The sequence below is a fragment of the Stegostoma tigrinum genome, chromosome 25 (assembly GCF_030684315.1).
Source record: "Stegostoma tigrinum isolate sSteTig4 chromosome 25, sSteTig4.hap1, whole genome shotgun sequence".
Taxonomy (NCBI): Eukaryota; Metazoa; Chordata; class Chondrichthyes; order Orectolobiformes; family Stegostomatidae; genus Stegostoma; species Stegostoma tigrinum.
The window spans coordinates 7,879,306-7,905,719 of record NC_081378.1 but is presented as its reverse complement, the minus strand read 5'-3'; the positions used below and the strand labels follow the sequence as shown (position 1 = coordinate 7,905,719).

Below are 26,414 nucleotides of genomic sequence, written 5' to 3'. Positions count from 1 at the left end.
TATGGATGAGTAATGTCACGGGAACAGCCAGTACTGCAATTACAATCTATAGACCACAATTTATTGAGGCGACCACACACGATTCGGCCAAAACAAACGAATTTTGGTCATTTCGGTGGCCCGCGACGAGGATTTGTCGCATCTGCCCGTGTTTTTTTTTATACTCCTGTTGCAATTGTAACTTTAACAAGTCTCCCAAGAAGACCTTTGTGTGTGTGTATGTGTTGTGGGCTAATATGCTTTTGCTGTCTCTGTAATCCCGCCCAGTTTCATGGTGTGTGCTGATTGACAGAAGCAGAGCTAATGGGCGCCATTGTTTTAACAACTGGCGTAAAAAATGCAATTGTGTATTTTTTGGAGGAGTGCTTCATTTTGATTTGAATTTTAAAAGACGCGCCACTACGATTGATGCCAGTGCTATTTCCCACCCTAAAGAACACAAAAACACACACATACACTCTGCCTTGGGAGCATTATTCGTCGATTCACATTGATCTTTTCGTAAAGCCTGAGGATGTTTGCTCTTGAGCTGTGATCAGGCACCGCATTGGAGTTAGACCACGTGTAACCGGGCAGACCCTGACTCGTCAGAAATGATTGTTTAATTAACCGGCTCAGAGTTACCCTGTGCTGTTTGCGGTCGGTTTTGATCTTCTGTCTCAATCGCCCTCTAATATTCGGTTCAATCACCGCTCCCCTTACAGGTAAAGTTATATAAATAGCCCCTGGCTAAGGCACAGGGTTATACTGAGGACAGCGAGCCTCAAGGCAGAGCTGACTAGCAAGAAAAACTTCAGACGTAGAGACTAACTTGCATTAATTATCGAGATCCGTTCAAACGAGCGAACGGGATTAGTTGGTATCTAAGATACAGGATGGAATACTTTAAAACCAGATATTGAAATACCCCGATAGATTATAATCAGTTGCTCTTCAAAAAATAACATTTATAAAGCTTTTAAAATAAAACGAGACCATGCAATTCGTTGGTCTTTCTCTGGGCATCATATATTCTCTTTCGCATCTTAATTACGTCTTTTTGTTCATCAGTTCACTAGCACATCTCTTTCTAAATCGACCAATGATACAAAACGCAGAATTTTCTAGATTTATGGAACTGATCTGACATTCACAAGCGAATGGTTTGGATAAAGAAAACGAGACATCTGTAGGCACAAAGGACAAGGTGTTATTTATTGTCCTCCGCACTTCGCCAGAACGTTCTTATTTAAGTGCTAATTCGATTCTTATCAGATTTATCACTTACAGAAGGAGTAAAGGTGTTACCATGCTGATAGATTTATACTTAAATGGTGACACACAGGAGAAATGCGTTTTCATCAGAAAATTGATCAACACGTTGATCAGACGAAATAAAAAAAGAGCAGCGCAAAATGACTAATCGCTGATTGTACAATAGTTTCACAGGGAAAAAGAAATGTTCGAGATGTTGTGAGAATGTGCCTCTAGTGATGTGTTACGCTCTGGATCCAGGGTGAGTGTGTCTTTTGTCTGTGTATACCTGTGTGCCTCTCTTGTATATCTATGTGTGTATATTTGTGTGTATATGTGCGTGTGTGGCTGTGTGAGCCTGTGCATACGTGTCAGCATGTATGTACATGTGTATGTGTGTGTTTGTGCTTGTGTATATAAGTGGCTGTGTGAGTCTGTGTGCCTGTGCATATACTTGTACGTGCCTGCGTGTGTATAAGGAGGATAATGTGCGAATCTGTATGTATACGTGTCAATGTATGCGTTTGTGGATGTTTTGTGTGTGGGTGTAAGGAGGTTGGGGGTAATGTGTGAGGCTATGTGTGTGTCTACTTGTGTGTATCTGTGTAAGTCTATGTGTGTGTGTAAAACCCTTGTGCGTGTGAACGACTAAAGCCATGACTTGTCAATTTCAGGTTTCAACTTAGTAAGTTCCGGTGGGTTTCACTCTATGGTTAGCTCCGACTTGTTTTTCCCTAAAGGAGCGTTCTATTAATACCGACTTAGGTTGGATTTACTGCAGATTCCTAATAACAGTTCCGCTTTGTTAAAACAAAACGTGTTGTTTCTTCTCAAAGTTTGGTGAGCTATTGTCTGAGAAATTGTGTACAAGCTGGTTATCCTGCTGGAAGCTGAACGAACCCACACACAATGATCTTTTTGGTATTGGACTACCTCAAGGCTGAGGACGGCAAAGTGTACGGCGGGCTAAGTGTCTTGTTGGTTCACAATTTTCCGGAAAATATTAAGTCTAAACAATTTGCACGTTTGTAAATGCTTTAAACTGGAAGCGGAATTACATCTGCGCGAGAACGGAGAGAGAGGGTGTTAGCCCCTTCTTCCCAATGTTGTCTAAAAGGGCAATAGAACTGTCCCAGTGACTATGGCCAAATTGTACAATGTACAATTGAAAGGCAAGCATTCTAGAAAAAAATAAATACTTCCTGGTAAGTTCCAACATATGGCATTAATAGCGTGTCCCAGCATTGTCTCTCGGCCTCGGTAAAAGACTCAACATGTATTTCAGATTATGTTTTGTTTTAAATTGTCCAGTTTACTGTCATAGGGCAGCCAGTCATTGGGTTTTCTTGTGACAGAATGAGGGACGGAGGAGAGCTGGTCGGAGCTATTGACATATCTCTAGCTTTGTCAGGTAGAAGACTCGACTGGCATATACTGAGATAGCGGCCAATGACTGCGCGGAGATAACTCCGACAGTCGATTCTGAACTCAAGTGTTCTCCCCCTTGAGTATTCGGAAGGACCTATCGCCTCTCACAGGTGACATGGTGTATGTTTAATGTAGCAGATTAGGGAATGAAAGCGCCGATAGTTAGAATTGGAACATCCCTCTCTGTCTCCGGCTCCCTTCGTTCTTACTTATCCTCAATATTATAAGTTCGACGAGATGGCAAGGGAGAAAAACCGGCCATATTATTCAGCAGACATTATATTACATATCGCAAAGTTTAGCTGGTGAATGAGCTGGTGCGAAAATAAAACAAAGGACTGCGAATGCTGGAGATCTGAAACAAAACTAAAAATTGCTGAAGAAACTCAGCAGGTCTCGCAGCAACTGTAGATGCCGAGTTTTGCCAACAATTTCAGTGATTTTGTTTTAATGCTGTATCTATCTCGATCTTTTTCCAGATTGTATCCGGATGCACTGGGACTCCAGAATCTTTGCTTTGCTTTTTTTTCCCCCTAACACAGTCATTTAGCTTTAACACTTCAACATCTCAATTAAAAAAAAATAACCAGAAACACTTACGCATTTAAAAGATGAACGTTTTCATTGCGGGTCAAATCAGCAACACGGCGCGCACGGCGAACTGATCGCAAATCTATTCTGGGGTAGATTTCAAAGGAAGAACTGTGTGCGTGTCTGTGCTCATTCATTTCCCCCTTATTTTGATCTATATGCCACAGTAAGTTTGCAGTTTCGCAATCAGCATCATACACACACACAGAAGTGACACTTCTGTAATGCCAAAAGAAAGGTTCTTCCAGCGGCGACTGAGAGAGATAAAAGGATGAGTCGAAAGTAGGAGTGAGGAGACAGCAGTGTGTGAGACTGCAGAGAGGGACTGGAGCTGAGGACTGACAGTGTATGCCTTCTTGTTTGTCCAGAAGTAACCAGATAAATGTGCAACATTTTGCTCCAATCGATAAGCCACGATTATCCTAAATAATGACAAATTGAAATCCCGGATAGAAATGCAAATCGATATGCCCCTATATGTTATTTTATCCCTAGGAATGATATTTCAAAAGTTCCACATACGTACATACACATATATGTGTCTCCACACATGTGTTTACATGCATTTACTCTGAGGAATCCAAAATCCATCCATAAGTGCACACATATGAGGATTACAAACAAGTCATATACACGAGCAGATATATAATCAAATACATGAATGAAAAGTCCACTTACTGATGTTCCCGTTGGCGAGTCTGCCAAGAGGAGGTAGAGACGCTTTTCTGAAAGAGTGAAATGAACATGAAATTGATCAGTATATTTTGTTTGCAAGGAGACACTGCGGCTGTGAGATGACGACCTTGCAGAATGACCCTCAACCTTCTGTTTCTCTTGCTCTAGCGGGGTCTCAACAGTGTTGCTCAGTACACTGGCCCAGTCCGGAGCAGCTCCTAATCATCCAGCTCTATTCGGAACATTTTACATAAAATGTCTCATTGCCAAACAGCAGGAAGGTTCCTGAACAAAACCGCAGTGGGTTTTACCATTGCTGAGAGGATGCCTGGAGATAAACAGCGCAATTTACCTGCCTATTTACCAACCACCCCCCCCCCAAAATTGGATTTAATTCCGGTTCATAAATTCCGCCGTGGGGCACAATTACGGTGAATATGAATATAATATTAATCATCCACAAATAAAAACACAATTTGCCGAGGTTCTAATCTGGGGATATTTTCGAAATGGAGCTAAAATGAATGACTAGCGTGTTAAATAACATCGGCACGGTGACAGTCATCGTTTCTGAGCGTTTTCTTGCATATTTTAGGTTAAAGCCCAGGCTAATTAAGCTGTTTCTTACCCCCTACGGTTCCAACTGTGCATTTTTTGTGTGTTACCTATAACTTTGTTGATCTCATCCCTCCATGTTCTTTAACCGTGGTCCCTTCCAGAACAAGAAAATGTGGTCCCCCTTCTCTCAGCTGCACGCCCTGCCCCCCCGACCCACAGCAGTTACCCCGCTTTCTCATACGCATGCACTATATGACAGTTATTTGATAATGACAACAATGTCTAGAGTAACCCAATCGCCACTTCTAATGGTTAGTAGTAAGTACGAATATATGCAGGCTATTTTCATCCACTGTAATGCGCCTTGCCGTCGGACAATGGCTATTGATGTGATCAGTTTCTTCATTGTTGGACTCAAATGAAGTTCTGACGAGACTTAATTCGAAGGTCAGAATTGGAAATTCATTCAGATGAGTTTCACCTCACGCACATAGTTACTCAAACGCTGTTTTTTTTTCTCGGGGATAAAAAACGCACACAATGCTCAGGTCTGAATGCCGTGTTGTCCCAGATGAATAGTGTATTTTCACCGTTAGCTTCGAGCACCGGTGTCTTAATTCCAACCAAGCTCACTCAGGTACACTGCAGCATTTGGTTGGTTTGCAAAGTAATTGATATCCTGAATCAAAGTGTGAAATCGACCTTGGATTGATGATTTAATTCTGAACGTGATTCTCAGAAATAAATGCAATCCAGTAAAGGTATTGACGGTAACGATTACAGAATACCGTGCGATTTCAGCGGTTGTCAGCGCGTTTATTCCCGGTTATGTTATTCACGGTTTAACGAACTGTTTGTTAATGCCACCCCTCCGTTTGAGTGCCTCTGGGGGTCGGCCTCGCTCCACGTGGGGAAGATATTGAGAAAATATAAATATTTACTGACCTCTTGAGCTCTTGTGTGGAGTCTGGCGCTCGCAGCTCGCTGTGTTTTTATTTCTCCGATCTCTCTCCCAAAACTTATCGCCCCGTGACAAACAGACGAGCAATGTGCAATTATAGCCCGGCTCGCTATTTCAATCAGACCAAACTCTGCATTCAGCCGTAAAGCCAGCCTCTCGCGTTCTCTTCCGGGTTGTTAAGGTGGCTCAGATCAAGTCGAAGACTGACCATCCACGAAATACGATTAATTTCTCATTTAACTGAATTTCAAATCGGGTGGGGGGGTTGTGCGGGGCTGGGGGTGGTGTGGAGGGAAAAGAATACAGCAAACGTGTCCTTTTACAAACGCGGTTGTGATGTGAGTGGGACCTGGTATCTTCCAAATGCAAATTATTTCACGCTGTTTGCAGTTATTTCAATGATCGTAAAGCAGAAAGAGGGGTTTAAAATGTCGAGGAACGAAAGGTCTTGCCGATTATATTAGCGGAACTGACTTTCTCACCAAAAGCACACTGCTGTTTTTGATTGCTTAATGTCATCTCGACATCTCTTGCCTCCTCGGCTGCAGAATTCTCTCTCTACCTTAAGCGAAGACACGAGTGAATGAAATAAACGGACGGGTCTCATTTTACCTGGCTATTTGCGCCAAACTTTGGGAGGGAGCGTGTCACGGTCAGACACTGGGAGTGTGACCATGTTTGAGAAAGCAGAGACCTTCAAGCTTACAAACTGCGTGGAGGTATCCGTCAAACAGACAGGGGATGTTCCTAAGTACACTTCTTGGAATCGATGTCTTTAATGAAAAGATAATTTTTCAAAAGTGTTGCTGACTGTTGGTATCTTTGCAAAGAAAAAAAAGTGACGATTTTGTTACGGTGAGAGTCGCATTTTGTTTTCACCGCGCAAAATTAAAACTGAATTTTGAGGGAGACATGATCTCACATCCCTTGGTCAGTAAACTGATGAATTAAATATTACACCTAGTTATAACTAGGCCCTCACACACACACCGCTATCGCCCTGACAAACATGAGCTCACTTCGCTTATGGTTTCAGTTACTTTATAACAGGCTGGTATAAATGGGAGGGGTGGGGGTGTGATGGCTAAAACCGCACTGGACTGATGAAAGGGACTTTAATATCACTCATTGTATCTGCTTGTAAACTGATCGCCACAATTTCTATCTTCGCCAAGCGAATTCAATCAAGCTAATAGATTCAAGATAATTAAGTCACTAACAATACATGATAACATTCGGAAACAATAAGGGCGAGTTACAGATTATCTTTTACTCCCCCTCTACGGAAAAAGGAATAATTCCGAGAAAGCCAGGGCATGGAAGAAATGGACTTTATGTTTATTGCGGATGCATTACAATGAAGTGAATATCTGTTTCCCCCCTCCTAATATATGCTGTGTGAAATAGATGACGCGTCGAATGACGGGCACCGTTACACGGGCGCTATTCTCCCGACTCTATTGTTTGCAACTACAAAACACACGCACAATATCTTTATTTATCATAATATGCCGTATTGCCCACTTCAGATTTATTTCACAGAACCACAGTGAGATGCTAAAAGCCCAACAAATATACATTTTTGGGAGGGTGGGGGTGTGGGAAGGCGAACAACAATGTTTGAATGTATGTTAATTTGACTGAATATTAATCTTCTGCAATCCTTTTCACAAATAATTTTATTTCCGTGAAACTGGATGTAACCCGTTTATCGCAGCCCCATCCTCTCTTAATCGATCGATAGAACTATCAATGCTATCTCTGGAGGCCAAGTGGGAATGCAGTTCAGGACCGGTGTTTGAACGTGTCGGTGAGGAAACTGCGAAAAAAAACCCTTTCTTTGGTTGCAAACGAATACAGAGGCAGTGAAGAATTTTACTTTGCCAATACAATATGTCGTTCTTGTGAAAAAAAATCCAATTTCGGCTATCTGACTGATACCAGTTGACATATATTAATATAGGTAAGATTTTAGACAGTGTGTCCAATACACTTGGCACTGCTCCTTTATATTGTGACAACCGCCCACTAATCCGTCAGCCTTGTTTGCTTTTTATCTGCTTTTTGAGAAATAAACATTCTGGGTGTTTCCAGTGGACATTACATGACTCACGAGAGAGCGAGAACGGAATCAGAAACATATTTCGCCCCCTGTAGCACAGACACACTGTTTGGTACATATTCATATTGTAAGGGGATATAATAACGAAATATACGAGTCTGGCACTGGATGGATTAAGATTACACACTTATAACGTGTGACAACATATGAGATTTGCTTCAATGTGGAATTCTACTCTGCTATTATAATCGTTCCAGACAAAACTAAGGTTGTCCATACGAGCTGCTTAACAATTTTATTATTAAATCAATGAAACACAACCCAGCGATAACAAAATGACCAGGTCTGCTAAGCGGAAACAATTGGCAATGTTTGGAAAAGTTTCGATATCAGCAGTTTTATGATTGTTGATCGCTTGCAATCATCCCGTGGACATTAAAAAAGAAGCCTTTATAGTTTAATTGAAACAACTCATCCTCAATAGAGCTCAATTTTGCAACAGCAAAAAGAAAATGGTTTTAACAGGCACGGGAAGAGTACGAGAGATAAAGTCCCCATAAGGGTACGACACCCCCGGATATCTTACCCCTCCATGATATTTTATCTTGATCTAACATCGTGACCAATGATGGAATAAACCATGGGCATCTGATTTATGAAAAAAATGGTAATATGTTCTCAATGTCTCTCCAAACAGCACCCAGTCACAACTAAAATGGTCACAGTCACATCCTTAAAAAAAAGTCAATTTTCTCGCAGCCCCCCACCTCCTCCATCCGTGACGCCGCGACTGCAAATTTAATTAAATTGTGTTAATACCGACAATTTTTCATCTGGGCTGCGTTCGGGTTTTTTTATGGCGTTCTTGGGTTTGACTTTTTAAATATTAGTGAAGGTGGCGAATTATAAATTACTTGCTCCTTATCGGTGCTGCTCACGGAGCCAGGATAAGAAGGTCTGATTAAGAAAGAAGTCAGCGCAAACGTCGGTTTCATAATGATTTCGAATAATGCAGCCTTATCTCTGTGCTGCAGATAATCAGCCTTTCAACTCCCAATGTTTTGTTACATCGGGTAATTTATTGCATCTAATACATCACAATGAATCTGATGTAAAAATACGATGGTCACCGTTGTAAAGTCCCCTATTTTTCATCCACAGCCTGGTGAAATGCCTTACGATTTTAATTGGGAAAATATAGTCGATCTGATAAGGCCAATAATCTGCCTTTGAGTGGTCTAGTGCTGTTTAATTAGTGTGTCAATTTCCAACCTGAAATTAACAAGATCGACCTGAAATTGTGCGCCTTACCCCCTTTCCCCAAAACACCGCAAGATATTTTCGTCAAACTGAACGTTTTTGCAAAAGAGAGGAACAAAAAGAATGTTTGTTATGATAAGTATTAAGGATGCGGCGCACCATTGAAGATCCCGAGCACATATTTTGAACATTTAAAAAAAAGCAGGGTTGACCAATTTACTAAATATATTTTCTCAACAACCAGCTACCCCCTCCCCACCACCACCTCCACCTCCTCCTCCACCCCTAGCGTTTATTCCTTTGCAATGAAAGGCGTTTCATGTTCAGGAATAAACCTCATTCAAATAGCAAGCACATCCACATTCCCTGAAGACCGCATAAAATGTATTTGAGGGCCCACAAATTAATTATGGACTCGATTTATGAGTGCATATATAGACAATGTCCATGAATGCATAGAATATCGAATCTTATAAACATTGGATATCTATGAATCTATCTTGTACAATATCGATGATCATTGTGAGACATATATAAGTAGTGAAGCTCTGATTGTCAAAATACAGTCAAGATCTGGAGATAGGTTTTGTCAAAAAAAATTGGACAAGTCTGCAGTCATATTATTGGCCGCACTTACTGTAGGAAGCTCACTGCTAGTTTCATTGTTTCTTAATGTATTGATTCCTGTCGAGGAAGGTGCGCTTTCCATTACACTGAATAGTTTTGGTGCCCAGCTCCCACAGAAATTTTGTCTGTTTGTATTTTTGTCTATTAAAAATGTTAAGTTTTCGTTCGTGAACACATTTTCAAATCGCGTGTTGAAAATTTCTTCCCTGATTGACTGATTGGTGATAATAGATAAAAGGTTGGCTCTACTTTTACTGCCTGGGAAAACAAAAGCAATCTGGAGCAACGGAGGTTGGATTTAGAGCACGCAGCTCTATCCACTACATCATTCCCCATTTATTCCGAGCAAATTCAAACATTGCATCCGCGCAGTTTTCTTTTGCTCGTTTCTGGGCTCACTATCTGTTTGTGGTTCAAAGCCAAATCCGTGATGCCCAAGCTGCACGTTCCAGTTCTTCTTTCTGTTCTTTAACATCAGCACCGACTTCTAGGAAGGAGCAATAAGAACAGAGATGTCTCGGGCCCATTTCGGTTACCCTTTCCACCAGCTTGCCAGAATTGAGAAGTGTCGCTCCAACTTTGGACCACATAAATATCCACCCGCACTCGAGAAAATGTTTAGTCATTTTCCATGTTCCCGTTTTTGACATTAGCTCCGCGCATTTAACCCGCATTTTCGTCCCATCTTCAGCAATAAATTTGCATGATATTTGCAACTTTAATTATTGGATGCGCATCTTCGTGTCACCCTTTCCTTTTTCAAATCCCAGCGTTTCTTGTGCCCCCGGAACCCTCCCAGGCGCATGTTTGTATTTAAAACAAAGGCGAGCCTCCGTGACAATAACCTCTTCAGCAATTGTTTTTGATGGCAAAGTTTTCACTGCATTTGATTTTTATTACAAGGAAATGTACAAGAGACATCTATTCGCCGTGAGCGTTATCAGTTCGTGGCTGTGGACTGCCTGAAGAGCCAAAAGGAGAAGTCCCAGCAGGTGCTAGCAACCACTGCTCGATGTCAGTTGTCGAATTTCGAGCTACAAATGATTTTAAATATAGTTGTGTAAAAGTCACAGGGTCAAGGAGGAATTGGAAATGAATTATATCTTAGGGAAGCAAGGACCTCAGGATTTGAGTACATTGCCCCCGTTCGAGCTATAGGGTCGGCTACCTGTCATCCCAAAACTTAAAATTCTCCCCCAATCTGCATGGTGATGGTGTGGGGGATGTCAACCCATATAATCCATTCAGTGACAGACCCCGCATCCAAATCAAAACTGGTTGCGCAGGGGTCGCTGATTGGTCGAATTATTCTAAATGCGGATAATAGTAAAATGCAAGGTTCGCAGGGTAGTTTGATCTTAGAGTCGGATAATAGGTCGGCACCACATCGTGGGCCGAAGGGCCTGTACTGCGTTGTACTGTCCTATGTTCTACATGAAGCTGGCAAAGTTGTTGATCTGAGCACTGAGGGGCATCCCAGAGCTAGGTTCTTTACCAAATGAGGGTCGTCATTTTAGTAGCATGCCCAGCCAACATAATGACCAATATACCTAGGTGAAATTGTAACCGCAGTAACAAGTCTGTACAGCAGTTACTTACACACACCACACCCCACCGCAACACAGTGCTCCTGTCGTACAGTAAGTTTCAGTTATGGCTTGCACCATGTACATACTAACAGGGGCACTCAAGTTAACTTGAATAAACAGAGGTAGGTAAGTGCAGTGCTTCCACCGGAATGAAAAAGAAAACATCATTAGAAAAGGGAATTAGTGTCCACTGGATCTACTGCTCATACACGTGATGACTAGATCAATGTTTCATCGTTGTATAATCTCCCTTGATCTGGTCGTTTTGAAATACCTTTACACAATTCGCACGAAATTAAGAAATATTTAGTAACATTCGAATTGCACAGGGATACAGGTACTTTTCTTTACAATACTTTATTCTGCAGTCCTGCACTGATAAACTAAATTTGGAAGATAAGTTTAAATTTTCATTACTTAAAATTAATTGACTAATTGTGATTGGTGCAGCACTAACAATGCTGTGATTTTGAGGTTGCTGCTGTCCGCACTGTGTAGGCTGCTTTCAGTTGTACTCCATTCGGGAATTCATTAAAGTATTATTAGACCGTATTTAAGCTGCTTAGTGAATGGCTGTTTGTGGAGAGTCGGGGAACTCCACTGAAAAGGGGTTCGGTTTCACTGCAATCGCTGGAACAAATACAGGTCGTTTAGCGTTTACACCCCGCTTGGCGACGTCTTGTCGGTAGTTAGCTCGGAATCTGCCTTTCCACACGGCTAATATGTCCTCAACTCCTTACAGAGTGCAACTTTGAGGCTATCAGGTTTTGCTGATGGCCCCCATTTCACGAGGCTTTGGTTCCAGCCATAGTTTGTCCGAATTTTACTTATAGCTGCGAAATCCTCAATGAGTGTCAAAGACCACGATATCAAAGGCGGGGGGGGGGGGGGTGTCACAGTATTTCGTAAACTACTTTTTTTTGGTCTGTACGTGGCTCTGTCATGAGTTGGGACCCGTTTAAATAAACAGAATAATATCTACTATACAATGAAAAAGATAAACTCGCCAGGATTTTAATTGGTCTCATTAACTGCAAGTGAACGCCACACATTCGAAACTCCCGTTCAATGACAAATTTGGGGAGAGGAATGTTTGAATATTGCCATGGTATATTTGACATTGTTGGAAGTTAATGATTTAATTCTTGACAAAGAAGAAGCAAGATTTTTTTTATGAGTTTGAATTTTCATCTAGGTATAAATTATTGGAGTGAACCCACACATCTTATTGCTTCGTATGGATTTATCCAGTGATGGGTTTGCATGCACACTTATTGAGTTTTATGCAAGTACATTCTACATACAATGTTCTGTAACACACATGCGGGTTTTTTTAAGGAGATAAACAGTCTGGAAAACGTGCAGACACAAATTCACCGTGTATTGTTTAATCTTTATCGATTTAACAGATGAATTAATTATTCGCGCGGCGTGATGTCGAGTGAACGTCCCAATTTATCCTCGAAGTGCATAGGACCCTATAGCGGAAGGGATCCACAAGTGACAGGACAGGATAAACAAAAGTTTCAGCTTAAAAACACGCCTTGTGGATCACAGTGCCCACTGTGGGGGCACACGGACAATATTTTCCTCGCAGATGGCACGTCCTCTCTGTGGGGCTCACATAATTAGCTTCCAGGATGTTTTATCTGCTGGTCAGTTCTCCAAACAGGCGCGCCATCTATTATCGATCATTAAACAAGGATTCACAATCTAACAACATACTAACAGCTAGGATTTGCGATAGTAAGGGGGAGAACAGGAGGACTTCACTTGGGACAATGTGTTCTTTTACACAGGTCCTCCAGTGGTCTGTAGCCTAATTGGAGCAATATCCGAGCTCATAGGGTTAACGCGAGAATTTCTTTCAGTTGGGGGTGTAACGGGCTCTAAGCACCGTAAAATTTGAAGGCCGCCAGCATCTAATGATCTAAATAATCCCCAATAAATAAACGGCGTATCTGTCGGTAAATTGGTTTCTAAAGTCGCTCAAAAGGCTCACATGGGAGATTGTAAGGTCTTTGACAGCACCATGAGCCTTGACAAACGTGCATTCGAAAGAGATGAGTGCAAAAGTTATCCCCTTGGGGTTGTGAGGAGTGCTCCCCCACCGCCCCCCGGCCCCCAAAATAACTAACTAAAACCAGACGAGTTCGGGGAAAAGCTAATAACGACGCGAGACTCTCTGATTGACATCCTGCACCACGGATCGGGTTAATCCCGTCTTCACTTCTGCGTTTTCATAACTCATTTATCCCTCCTAGATTATGACTTTGATCGTTGCCATGGAGAAAGCGATAGGACTAAGCCATTTCCATGTCTGTAAGGAGACCATTATTCCGCATGCATAGGCCATTCTCAAAAAGGTCGCCACAAAGTCATCGGCCACTGAACAGGTTTACACTTTGGGTCTTATTTTATCCCCCAGTGTCTCTCTCTCTCACACACGCGCACGCACAAAACCTTTCCAGTAGAAATACACTTTACATCGTTTCGATAAATAAAGAGGACAATCTTTTCAAAGCAGAACAGAACAGCTGGTTAAGCAGGCTCGTTTATAATAATCAGCCTAGAACGGGGAGAAGCAGTTCGGTGTTACAGTGAGGAAATCCTCCCAAAGAAGTCTAAACTGCTTTATGACGTGTTGTTCGAGTCTGTAATACCGCAATGCAATATACATCGAATTAGTGATCTTCATTAGCGTCTAATGGAGTTTGAAATACAAAACTCACAGACACGGACGCGCTTATATAAATGTATTCTTACAGGGTGTTTATCTCCATGTATCCAACATTAAGCGGTGAACATTTATTAAATAGGCACATTGTCGTTAATCAGTCCTGATGTGGAGCTGACCGTGTTGGACTGGGATGGACAAGGTCAAAAATCACACGGCACCAGATTATAATTCAACAGATTTATTTGAAGACACAAGCTTTCGGAACCTCAGTCCTTATTGAGGTGTCAGTCACCTGAAAAAGGATTGAGACTCCGAAAGCTTGTGTCTTCAAATAAACTTGTCGGACTATAACCTGGCGTCGTGGGATTGTTGACACTAATCAGCCCGCAACTGGACATTAGGCAAGGTGTGCGCATGTATTGGTTTTTAAAAACAAGTCCTGGCTTCATTGATTTGCACATGTTTGGTTGTGACTTTTTTTTGGAACAGTCTGTTTTCACCCTCTTCCAACGGCCACTCAATTCTCACCATTGAATGCAGCGCTTTAGCGGGCAACCTGTCCGTCCCATTGAATTCCTAACTTATTTCAAAACACAAATCACTCTCAGAATTCAGGGATTTTGGGAAGTAGGAGGGCTACACAATTGTAAACACATTCTCCCGGTTTTCTTTTTTAAAAAAAACTTTTGACAAGGTAGCTGGAACAACAATTGATTGCCTCCTTTACATAATAAACGCCTGGGGACTAATTGATGGGCTCCAAACTTCATTACCGACAAAGGCTTGGAGAGTAATGCTGATGTTTAGGGGAGTTAGATAACAATTTTGTTAACAAGCAGATAAAGGAATAGCAAGATACATTTGTTTAGCTGCCTTTAGATAACTGTCTGCCTGGCTTGATGATACGTTGTGCTTTTGTAAGCGATTGCAAATGGAGGCGCGACCAATCGCTCTTCCCCAATTTGTCATGAAACTGTACCAGAAACATCTTTCAGGAGAATATAGAAGACGGTTTTCATTATACCAATTTACGCGCCGTATATTGTTACAGGAATTTATCAAGAGACATTCGGGTTTGTAACACTGTACATCAAAGTAGCGTAGAAATCGATAATGTGCTGGATTACTGAACGGCTGCTTGAATACTTGGCAATATTTCTGTTAGAAAAGGGCGACAGACTCGGACCTCGAATTAACCGAACGGGTTGCCGTTTAAGAGAGAAAGAGGTGTTCAAAGTTTAACTGTAAAGTTTAATTCGGGTGGAATTCCGGTACTATTTAAGACTGAGATAACAGCTGCTGATTTTGTTTTATTACATCCAAAATGATCTTAAGCAGTCAAGCATGAGACACAACATTGACCCAAAAACATTTAATCATCCTCATAAACTTAAGCTTTTTCCGGAAACTTCGAAGTGTATGCAAATATTCGCAGAGCCAGACAGCGACGCCCTGTTATTTATGATTTTTTTTGTCTGCATCTGTTGTCGAGAGGGGAAAAAAATCCCCTCTATGTTTCAGGAGTCGGGCCGTTCAGATTTAATATTTTCTTTTGATGGCTCTGATTACAATGCAGGCAGACAGACAACTAGGCGTTATTGTCTGTTTATCTGTTTCAACGTGATCCACTTATCTTTCAGTTTCTTGGCGGTACACAGTCAGATCAGAGAGAGCTTTCTCCCTGATGTTTTCTCTGTTTACAAACCACCCCTCCTCCCCTTGGTAACTGTGGCGGCCAGAACTCGAGGGACACGCTGAAATGATGGCAATATCCAGCAGATGGCTCTGCCCCGTGCCCTCTTCCCTACAATTTGAAAATGCGCTATTGCACCAGAGATTGAAGCGAGTCCCTCTACACTGGACTTTGGCAAGTTTTGCGATTCCTGAAGAACCGGTCCTCACTAATCCACCCTCCTACCTTTACTACTAGCTCTGAGAAACGCCAATCTGATACACCAATAACATTAACCTATTTACCCATTGCACGAATTCTGTTTATTTTTCGATTTTGCTTTTGCCATCCATCTGAATTTGCACAAAGCATTTTACATTGTCTTAGTCGCAGCTGTGATCCGGGACGTATATTTCGTGTTATTATTGCTAAACGTTTCGGCACATTGGAGCTAATTTAGGAGCCATCCCAGATAAACAGAAACTCTCTCCAGATTGATATTTGTAAAGGAAATCAAACAAGGGGTCCTGGTGTTTTCCGAGTTATGAATGGGCACTGAAATACTAACTGTCAGCTATTAAGCAGCTTGAGAAAATATTTCAGACCTCTATAAACGTACGCGATATTAAAGCTAAAGATAACCGGAAAGAACTAGCGTTCATTAGCGCTTTTCGTGATTAGCCTACTTAAACAGAAATGTTGTCAGCAGATAAATAATGAGACCCTTAATTAATTTCTGACTCTTCCCTTCTCTACATTTCTCAGTAACAATATTCCTATGATTTGCGGGAGATGATGGATGTCAGACCCGATGAAATCTTCCCAGAAGTGAGACTATTAAATGTACCTGGCTCTTGGCGTTTTAAATGCAGAGAAAATGTACCAGGCATACAAAGAACACAATTTCATGTCAACCTCTTTTTGAATATGTTAGCTGTTTTCATTGCAGAGTCAGCCAATGTGTTTACGTTATTAAGAAATCAATTCTACAATTTACCCAGCTCATAGCGGACCGGGAAGATGCGCATTAGTTATAATGTAATGTGCGATAGAGTACATGCAGAAATTCGGGTCAATTGTTTTAGTTTTACGGAAGATCTCTCCACAGATTGTACATCTACATTTGCACGTACAGGAAAGTGACTCCTGACCACTTGTTTTCGCCTTTTAAGTAATTCCGCTTATAGAGCTCAGTATTTATTGAATTATGAACGAATACTTATCTAAAATTTCTGCTAAATACACGTTTTGTACCCGCATCCCAGAGCAGATTCTTTCCAAATGGAATTATTCCAGTACAATCTCACCCAATGAATTAATAACCAAAAAAATTTGAAAAAACTGTGTTTCGACAAATTCGTGTTAGCCCCACAAACAAATTCACCTTAAAACATCGCCATGGTGCTAACACTATGCAGAATATCATGGAAACAGGAAGTCAGAATATAAAACGGCAAACAATGCAACCAAAAAGGACAGAGAAAAACATCCTTGATTTGAGAATGCGCTCCAACTGGAATACTTAGATTTTCCCACCTTTTGTTTTAAGACCCAAACGGATCTACTATACATTTCCAGGCTTTTCCAGTTAGATTGAGCAGGAGGCATAGTTTCAGTAGCAATAAATAAATCTAGCAGAAAATGTTTAAATATTTTGAATTATCAGCAGATCACGTCACATTTTACATGGGACTCTGCTAAAATAAAACTCGTAGCCGACCGAAGCGGCTAATGTTAGATAAGTCGATTAGTGGAAAAGCATAGACAATCTGCATAGACTCACTAAGAGCGCAAGCTAACTTTTAATGTGGAAAATGCACAGTGGAGGCAACACATGGGTAGAGATTGGTGAATGCTTATTGAAGGGGGAGATGGATTTGGCTACTAATTGTACGCTGTGCTTTGGATCAAAGTGAGCTCCTTATAGATCACTCTAAGTTCCAGATGCAAGATATTTGATGATCAGACTAAACTATATGTCTTCATCTTGCAAAACTATTGACAATACCATAATCAAACATTTGAGGCTTTTCACTGTGGTCTTTTGAATACAGCCTTCGGAAAGAGTAAAGTAAGAGACAAGAATCTTTGGCAAATAAAGAAATAGTTTGGTTAACAGCAAAGAAAGGATTACAGATTGTTTAGTAAAAATCACAAGGCAAGCCTCCATGCTTGATTTAATTCATCCGTGTCATTGTTGCTTCAAAGACAAAAAACCCAGAAAATATTGGAGAAATTCAGCAGGTCTGGTAGCATGGGTGAAGAGAGAAACAGAGTTAAGTTTCCAATCCAATAAATTCCATTAATACTTCAAACTGGTGAAGAAAGACCAATGTGCCAGACATTTTTTTTAAGTATGAGTTAAAAATATGGACACAATAAGAAAGATAGCTGTCAAACTGTCTGAAAAGAGATGCAAGAAGGAGAAAGACGAAATCTACTGGTAAAATATTTTGACAGCCCGGGAATAAAAAAAATTCAAAACAGCCATTTGGTCATGATTTCTGGGAAACAGAACAAGTAACAGTTCAAAGAAGATGTCAATTAAAAAAAAGAGCACTCTGTCTTCCAGAACAAAATTGATCACTCTGGCCTTTGAATTATACACCCAAATCAGATTGTGACCATCTTTATCAGTAACTCTGTTGTGTCTTACTGTCAATCACATCAATTATTTAGCAAAGTATTTTAGATTCAGTTGATTTTTCAATTCCTGCGCTCTAAAGAGTAAAGAGTCAAAAAAAAGAAATCTGCAATGTTGTGACTAATTTGGACATCTTTCCTTCAAAAGGATGTTGGCACTTTGGAGAGAGTTCAGAAGAAAATGCCAAGGATGATTCCAGCTCTTAAAAAATAATCCACACAGTTAAGAAATTAATTTGTGTTCAAAAGAGAAAAGACTGAACAGGAACTTGATCCAGATCTTTAAATTCCAATCAGTATAAATAATGCATGCAGTTTTATTAAGCTAAAATGTGATCACACAACAAAGGCTTGAGTAAAAATTGGCAAGCGTCATGTTAAACTGAAAATTAGAAATGAAAATCAGAGCAATAGATGTTTGCAACAGACTCCTGTTAACAATAGTTTTGGTGATTATCTTCTTTAAAAAAAAGAGCTGGACAAAATGTTGATGAAGAAAAGCACAAAAATAAACTGAAACTAAAATAATTACATGCATATTACAAAATAACATAAACTAAAGGAACAAGACTAGAACATTTTCCCTCTTGGATTTGCTGCACTATTCAGTATGATCATGATTCACCTGATGGGGACTTCGACTCCACTTCCCTGCTTGCTCCCCATAATCTTTGACTTCCATTTAGATTAAAAAATTTGTCTAACTCAGACCTGAATATTTTCAGTAACCCAGCCTTCCCTGCTCTCTCAGGTAGTAAATTAATAGCTATTCCAAAGAAAAATACCTCTCTCCACTTCTACCTTAAATGAAAGAGCTTTATTCTAAAATTGTGTCCATAACATTGGATTCTGAGTCAAAACATTCACTCAGCATTTACACTTTGGAGACTCCTCACAGCTTTATAGGCTTCAATGTGATAACCTCTCATTCTTCTTAATTCTAACAAGCAAAGGCCTAACCTTACCTCATAAGGTAACCCTGTCACCCCAAGAATCAACCAATGATTCTCTGAACTACACTCGACTCAAGTATGTTGTAATTTAAATAAGAAGCCTGAAAGGGTACACAGTAAGAGAGATAGTAGGAACTGCAGATGCTGGACAATCCGAGATAACAAGGTATGGAGCTGAATGAACACAGCAGGCCAAGCATCATCTCAGGAGCAGGAAAGCTGACATCTCGGGCCTGGAACCTTCCAGGCCTGAAATGTCAGCTTTCCTGCTCTAAGAGGATACACAGTAATCTATTTGGGGTCTCAGTTGGAACAAGGTTTCCCTTCTTTTATACTGTACCTCCTCACTTGTGTTAAACACCAAAGTTACACTCCAGTAGCCTTTCCAATTATGTGCTAGTCTGCATGATAACGTTTTGTGATTCGCACAAGGAAACTCAGTTCAATTTCTGCAGTTTCCAATGCCACTTTGAAAAAGCAGCTCACTAATTCAAATTCCACCACAACAACTCGGGGCAGAGTAAAGTTGAATTAATGAATAAATCTGCATTAAGTGCAATCTCATTAGTAACCATCACAAAACTATTGGATTATTATAACATCTCAGCTGGTTTGCGAGGTCTGTTACCTTGTCTTGTCTCCAGCAATGTGTTTGATTCTCAGTTGCCTTGTGAACCAATACATAAAAAGTTACCCAGTTATATTAAGTCACAAATAAAAATGCTCCGGGTGTAGACCTATACCTAATGGCCTGCAGCAGTTCAAGGCTGTTCACCGTTATCTTATCTGGAGTAATTTGAGATGGGTAAAACAAACTGGTCTTGCCAGCTATGATGGCATCCTAAGAATAAACATAGCAAAAAAAGTTATGTTGTTTGTAAAGTATTCTCCATGACTGGAACAATTTGAGATAATAAAGACGGTGCCATACAGATTCTCTCAGATGATCTGGCATGAGGTATTATTAGATCAAAATTGGCCTCCATGTTTGTCTATATTTAAGTATTGACTGTATTTAAGTGCAATTCAATGACTCTTAAACACATTCTGGGAGACACAATAATACATTTTATTAATAATTACTTACATTCTTTTCCAAATATGCTGTGTTAGTTTCACAAAAGTTCTGAAATGCAAAGTGAGTCAGCATGCATAGACAGCACATGAGGAAAGGTAACAAAGTGTGGAGCTGGATGAACATAGCAGGCCAAGCAGCATCTTAGGAGCACAAAAGCTGATGTTTTGGGCCTAGACCCTTCATCAGAAAAGGGGGAGGGGGAGAGGGCTCTGAAACAAATAGGGACAGAAGGGGAGGCGGATTGAAGATGGATAGAGGAGAAGATAGGTGGAGAGGAGACAGACAAGTTAAAGAGGCGAGGATGGAGCCAGTAGAGGTGAGTGTAGGTGGGGAGGTAGGGAGGGATAGGTCAGTCCGGGGAGGATGGACAGGTCAAGGGGGCGGGATGAGGTTAGTCAATAGGAAATGGGGGTGCGGCTTAAGGCTTTGCTGGTGTGAACCACTTGTGCAGTAAGCTCTGAGTCTGAAGCCTCGAACTTTCAGTCAGTCATGTTTCAATACAAATGGTGATAAACCAGTACAAATAATGCTAACTGGAAAACTAATCTTTTCGCGTCTGCCGTCTGACTTGAATGAAGTACAGAAATGGTTGCTGTAACCTATCAAAGCATATATTACACCTAAAGTGGAGAGAAAAGCACGAGAGAAGGTGTAAAGGAGATTTAGAAGGATAATTCAAGAAATATGTGAGCTTACTTATCAGGAAAAAAAAATTGACAAGCTGAATCTACCTTCTCTTGAGAAAATATAGGTGGAGAGGTTGCTTAATTGAGGACTTTAAAATTGTGAAAAACTTTGATTGAACCAGTCCATGGGCAAGGTGTGCCATGTTATTACAGCTCCTGATGGGTTATGCCAAATTATTGAACTCCCAGGTGAAGAGGGATGAATTGCCTTCCCTCTTTATTGAGCCATCCCCCTGGTTCATCTCAACAAGGTTAATATACAAAGAGTTCTTTCCCTTGTAAATACTTGCCTCCCACACCAAATCAGTATGTTTTAAAAGGAGCCAATTTAATCAGCCTTTCCTAAGGGTGTGTTATTAATTACTAAACACAAGAGAAAATAATAATGCAACACACATACACAGAGATTAGAAATAAGAAGTAAGCCCAAAATAATAAATAAAAGTCAGAAGATGCAAAGATTCATGTCTATGGGTCATTTATGTGCAGTAGGAAGGGTAATATCAATAGTTCACTGGTTTACTTTGAGAATTCATTTGTCCTGTTCCTTTTTTATAGGAGTTTGGCTGGTAGCACTCAGAGCAAAACAATCTTCCTTCTTGCCCTGTATCCTTTTAAGTAGATTGCTGCTTATCTGGTTTCCAGCGCTGAGAGTGAGAAAGAGTCCTTTACCTGCAATGTTGGGGTAAACAATGGATGGTTCATTGACTGCAACCTTCTTAGCAAACTAATACTGGAACCCCTTGTACATATGAATACCTCTGCTCACTTGCAGACATGAGTTCTTTGGCACATTGGCACATGCAAGTCCTTAACTCACTAGCACAACTTCTTCTTCTTTAACACACTGTGTATGATTGTTCAGGATTTTAGCCCTTGTTCTTCCATATTCTTGAAAGGGGAAACCACACAACATGTATTTCACTTAGATTGCTATTCTTACTCCTATCACATTCACAGTCTGAGGTATACATTGGAGAAAAGGTATCCTTTTGTCAGAAATCACATAACTAAAGGCCATCAATATGAAAGGGTCACCAAGAAATCCAAACAGAACATAATAGACAAAATTTACATTTTTTTTATTGCTGGTGACTAGGGTATCTCCATTCAACGATTGAGTGTTTTTTTTCCTCTCTGAATGAATATCCCAATTTTAAATAATGCTGCAGCAAACACTTTGGTTAATTTTTAAAAGTAAAAATTACTTATTATCATACATTTACGATGAACTTTTAAACACAACAATTTACTCTCTTTTCTGACATGCACTCTCACACACACAAGTAAGGTTTCGAAAAATAGTGACTGCTTATATCCAAAACAATCTCTTTCACAGCATACCTGTTGTTTCTTAGATAAAAAAAATGTTTTAAAGCATTTGGAAGTCTTGAAAGTGATGGATTCGCAGTAAGTTCCAAGGTTCTTAGAATTGAATTTACAGGAGATTTGTTCGAATGCGATTTCAAAATTGGAGTCAGTTTTTGGGGAAGTTCCCATTTTTGTTTATGGCCTCCAACTCTCAAAGTATTGCTTATTATCTTAGCTGCTTGGATGGCCTGCAGCCAGTTAAATGGGTTCTGGTAGAACAGTTTCTGGCTGGTTTTTAAAGCCGACAACAAAATGGCTTTGACATCATATGATTTCCATTACTTCAACACTGTTTTTCCCAAACAAAGTTATTATGTTGATTACACATCCTGGTTTTGCTTAGCACCTTGGCAATTTGTGACTACCATTCTAGTTTAGATAAAGGACAATCACAAGGGAATAGAATGTTGATAGTTCCATCTCACATACGTAGAATTTTGATATTTTCCTTTATCCAGGATATAATAGAGACAAGACAGCCAGAATTTTATAGCTCTCTTTTGTTGATAATCCATCCTTAAATGAAGGGATGTGTGAGCTCCCTTAGATGGCTATGAATGTCCATATTTAAAGAGCTCAAAAATGCCAGAGAAGACATGACTTTTCAGAGTGTCCACATTTTAAAAGTACTGACTGAAAGTTCATAACACACTAGAAACTCAAAGCAAATTCAGGATTCACGTGCTTACCCAAAGAGCAGACACGATGTGGAACTTGCTACCACAGCAAATAGCTGAAGGAAAGATGTAAATGAATTAAAGGGCAAGCTAGAGGGATAGGTACTCACTGGTTACAGTGTAGATTTAGAGGAAGAACATCAAACCCTCAAGAAAACAATGTGAAAAAATGGAAGAATTACAAGGATCCCAACACATCAACGTGTGCAGACAGGTTGGGAAGTGTGTGGTGTTGGTAGATAAATGGGCACTACTTATGGTCCTTTGCACTGGAATTTCCCACCATGACTACTTAGATAAGTCTAAGGGTTTAATTTATAATGTGGTAAGACATTGAGGATGTCTGCGTTTTGCCCACACAAATGACTTTAGAAATAGCAGACTCTGTCTCAATGGTGTTGAGGCAATAGACCAGCAAGCACTTGACAGATTTCACTTGCATTCTTATCTTTGACTTTGAACTTATTAATTGTCAGCATCATGCATGCGTCATAGATCATAGGATCCGTACAGTGTCGAAACTGGCCCTTTGGCCCAACAAGCCCACACCAACCCTCAGATCTTCCCAGACACACCCCCTTTAACCCACCTTATCTACACATCTCTGAACACTATGGGCAATATAGCATGGCCAATCCACCTAACCTGCACGTCTTTGGACTATGGGAGGAAACCAGAACACCCAGAGGAAACCCATGCAGAGGCGGGGGAAGAAGTGCAAACTCCACATAGATAGTTGCCTGAGGATAGAATTGAACCTGGGTTCTTGGTGCTGTGAGGCAGCAGTGCTAACTGCAGAGCCATTGTGATGTCCCTTGCCATTTTGTGGTATGATTCTGTTGCTGCTGATGGTGCACGTTTCCTCATAGATGCCCAGTCTTGCATTGTTTGATCTGTTTGAAATCTGTCACAACAATCACTATTAGAACTGATCATCTGCTTCGAAGATTAGTTAGCTTGGACAGCTGGAGTACAATAGTGTGGATCCAATACTTGCACTGGTTAAGGTTACCATGAAGACTCTTCTTCTCAAACTCTCCCCTCGCCTGATGTGGGATGACCCTCAGATTAAACCACCGTCAGTCATCTCTCTCTAATGAGAGAGCAGCCCTGTGGTCTGGTACGACTCTGTGACTTTAACTTTTACTTTGGGGCATGGAGTGATTAGGAGCGACTCCACCAAAGACTCACCTCAGATGCTAAATTCAACTTCACCAGATGACCTCACAGTTCCAGTGAAGAACCAAAATGCATCTTAGCAAACAATGTTTCAGAAAATGTTTCTTCGGTTTGGAAAGCATCTCCACAGTCAGACACTGAGGGACATCCCACATTTCCAATAAAACAGCAGCAATAAAAAAGGCAGATCTCAGTTTAAAGTCTCATCCAGAATGCGGTGCATCTGAGAGTGGAAGTGTCTGACTGGGTTTTGTGCACAAATCTCTAGCCTGGAACTTGAATGCACATTCTGCTGACTTCTGAGAGGTGTGAGTGGGACTTGCTGGGCCACAGCTGCAGTTTTCAGCCTCAGTCTTATGAAGTACTCTAAGCATCAAGTCGGCAATACAAATGGACTTCAGTCCCTTAAGAAAAAGTCGCACTACCCCAAAGAAATATAAAATCGAGGCTGGTGTCCTCATGGTGAATCAGCTACAACATTGTACACTGATAACCAGACAAGGATGGATCATTTAATATGTACAATAATGCAACACTAGACCACCTGAAAGAAAAAGAAGTCATGTTCCTATTTCCTGGTTAATGCTATGAATTGAATGTCTAATCATCAATAGTGCAGTTCTATTTTTTCACTGTAAAATAATGGATTCAGAGGGCAACAGGTGTACTAAGTGAATCACAGCCAGTAACTGGCACCAATGTTTTCAAAACAAAAATTGTCTGCTTATCGTTCTCGATTTAACCTTAAAAGTTAAGGGGTCGAAATTGCATGGCATCATATCACTACTTAGAATCATAGCGTTATAGAGCTGTACAGCACAGAAACAGACCCTTGGACCAATTTGTTTATGCTGACCATTTATCTTAAACTTGTTCAGTCCCATGTGCCAGCCTTTTGCCCAAATCCTTCTAAACCCTTCCTATTCATGTACCCACCCAGATGCCTTTTACATGTTGTAATTGTATCCACCTCTACCACTTCCTCTGGCAGCTCACTTAGTTGGAAAAGTTCGGGAGTTCAGTGTTTGCTGATACTCTTTCTCTTTAATGAACCCATTCAGATACAATATCTCATACATTTGAAGCACGTGAGATTTGAACTCAGACCTTCTGACCTACGGGAAGCAACAGTACAAACTGCACCACTGGACTCCCTTTCGGAGTATGATTGGCTGCAAAACAAAAGCTGTAATCAATGAAAAACTCAATAAGGTGGGCGCTCTCTTCCTCCAAATGGTTTCAAAATAGCCATGAAGTGCCATGTCTAAATTACTTCCACATCATTATTTTGTTCATTTTGTATCACTGCGGGGTGACAGTGACTTTCCTTAAGAAGAAGCCAGCAATGAAACAGTGACAGGGAGGTTTCACAACTAGACAAAAGCCCTAGGGCTAGCCAGCAGGGGAAAACGAATGTCATCTAACATGTCTGGAAAGCCACACAGCCGATGTGAAATGATAAAAGACATACTTTTCACATCTTGGCACATCACTCCTGGGCGTTGTTACTTATGCAAGGAATCGCCATGAGCAAAATAAATTATTTAAACAAACATATTTTGTGAGATTATCATTCTTTTCATTTACAAATGAGCTCTTTACACACTGTCAGTTAGCACCAATATCTTTCCTTCATTCGATCAGCTGAAAGATTGAACAGAGAGGTTAGCTCCTTTGGAGATGTAGCAACTAGCTGACAGTTTCTGAAGGGAAGATCATGGTGCCAGGCCAAATGATGCTAAATAACAGCATCTCAGGTGAAATATATAATTGAATGAAGGATCAGATTACTATGTAATTCAGAATGAATATCATCAGGTTAGAATTTGATTTACAGCACTTATATGATATAGAATTTATAGCACAGAAAATGGCCACTTGGCTCAGGAGGACTTTAATAGTGTTGACATTCTAGCTGAGCCTCATTACCACTTATTTCACCTTCCCTTAATAACATATAAGAAAATAAAGAGCTGGTGCCTTGGGCTGATCTTTTTGTCTCTGAATTTAGATGGTTTTAACACTAAGTACATTATTTTGATTTTGCCTCCTGATAATATTTTGGAGCATGAAAAGTCTAAATTGATGCATGTTTCTGGAACAGTTACAATTGAAAGGTCTTCCCCCTTGATTTCTCCCTCTGTTTTCCTGAAGTTGATGATAGAAGATTCCTCATGTACTGCATTTCCTTTGGCGTCTGTTCTCAAACGTCAGTTCTTCATTTCTGATCTCAAATCGTGACAGTGGACAGGTCACATGGGAAGGCAGCAGAGCTCAGCCTAGTTCTGTTCTGTCTTAATACCCAGATGCCTGGTCTGGCCATCAGCTGTTTCTGATTCACATAAGTTAAATATATGCAAAAACTGATTGAACATCCCAGATTAGGGTTATACTCCCTAGAACTTAAGAGGGCTGAACGGCATCAGTTATCTTAGTTGGCTGGACAGCTAGCTTGCAATACAGAGCAACACCAACAGCATGGGCCCAATTC

The 26,414-nt window shown here is 40.6% G+C and overlaps 1 protein-coding gene across 1 annotated transcript in view; it reads right to left on the bottom strand.

Moving 5' to 3' along the window:
- Positions 1 to 5,634, bottom strand: part of gata3 (GATA binding protein 3) — a 29,139-nt gene extending 23,505 nt beyond the window's left edge. Inside the window, exons 1-2 of the mRNA XM_048554113.2 lie at positions 5,431 to 5,634; positions 3,931 to 3,977 (exon numbers count right to left, since the gene is read on the bottom strand). The gene's annotated coding sequence lies outside the window, so the exon portion shown is untranslated. The remainder of the gene's footprint in view (positions 1 to 3,930; positions 3,978 to 5,430) is intronic.
- Positions 5,635 to 26,414: the final 20,780 nt, after the last annotated feature.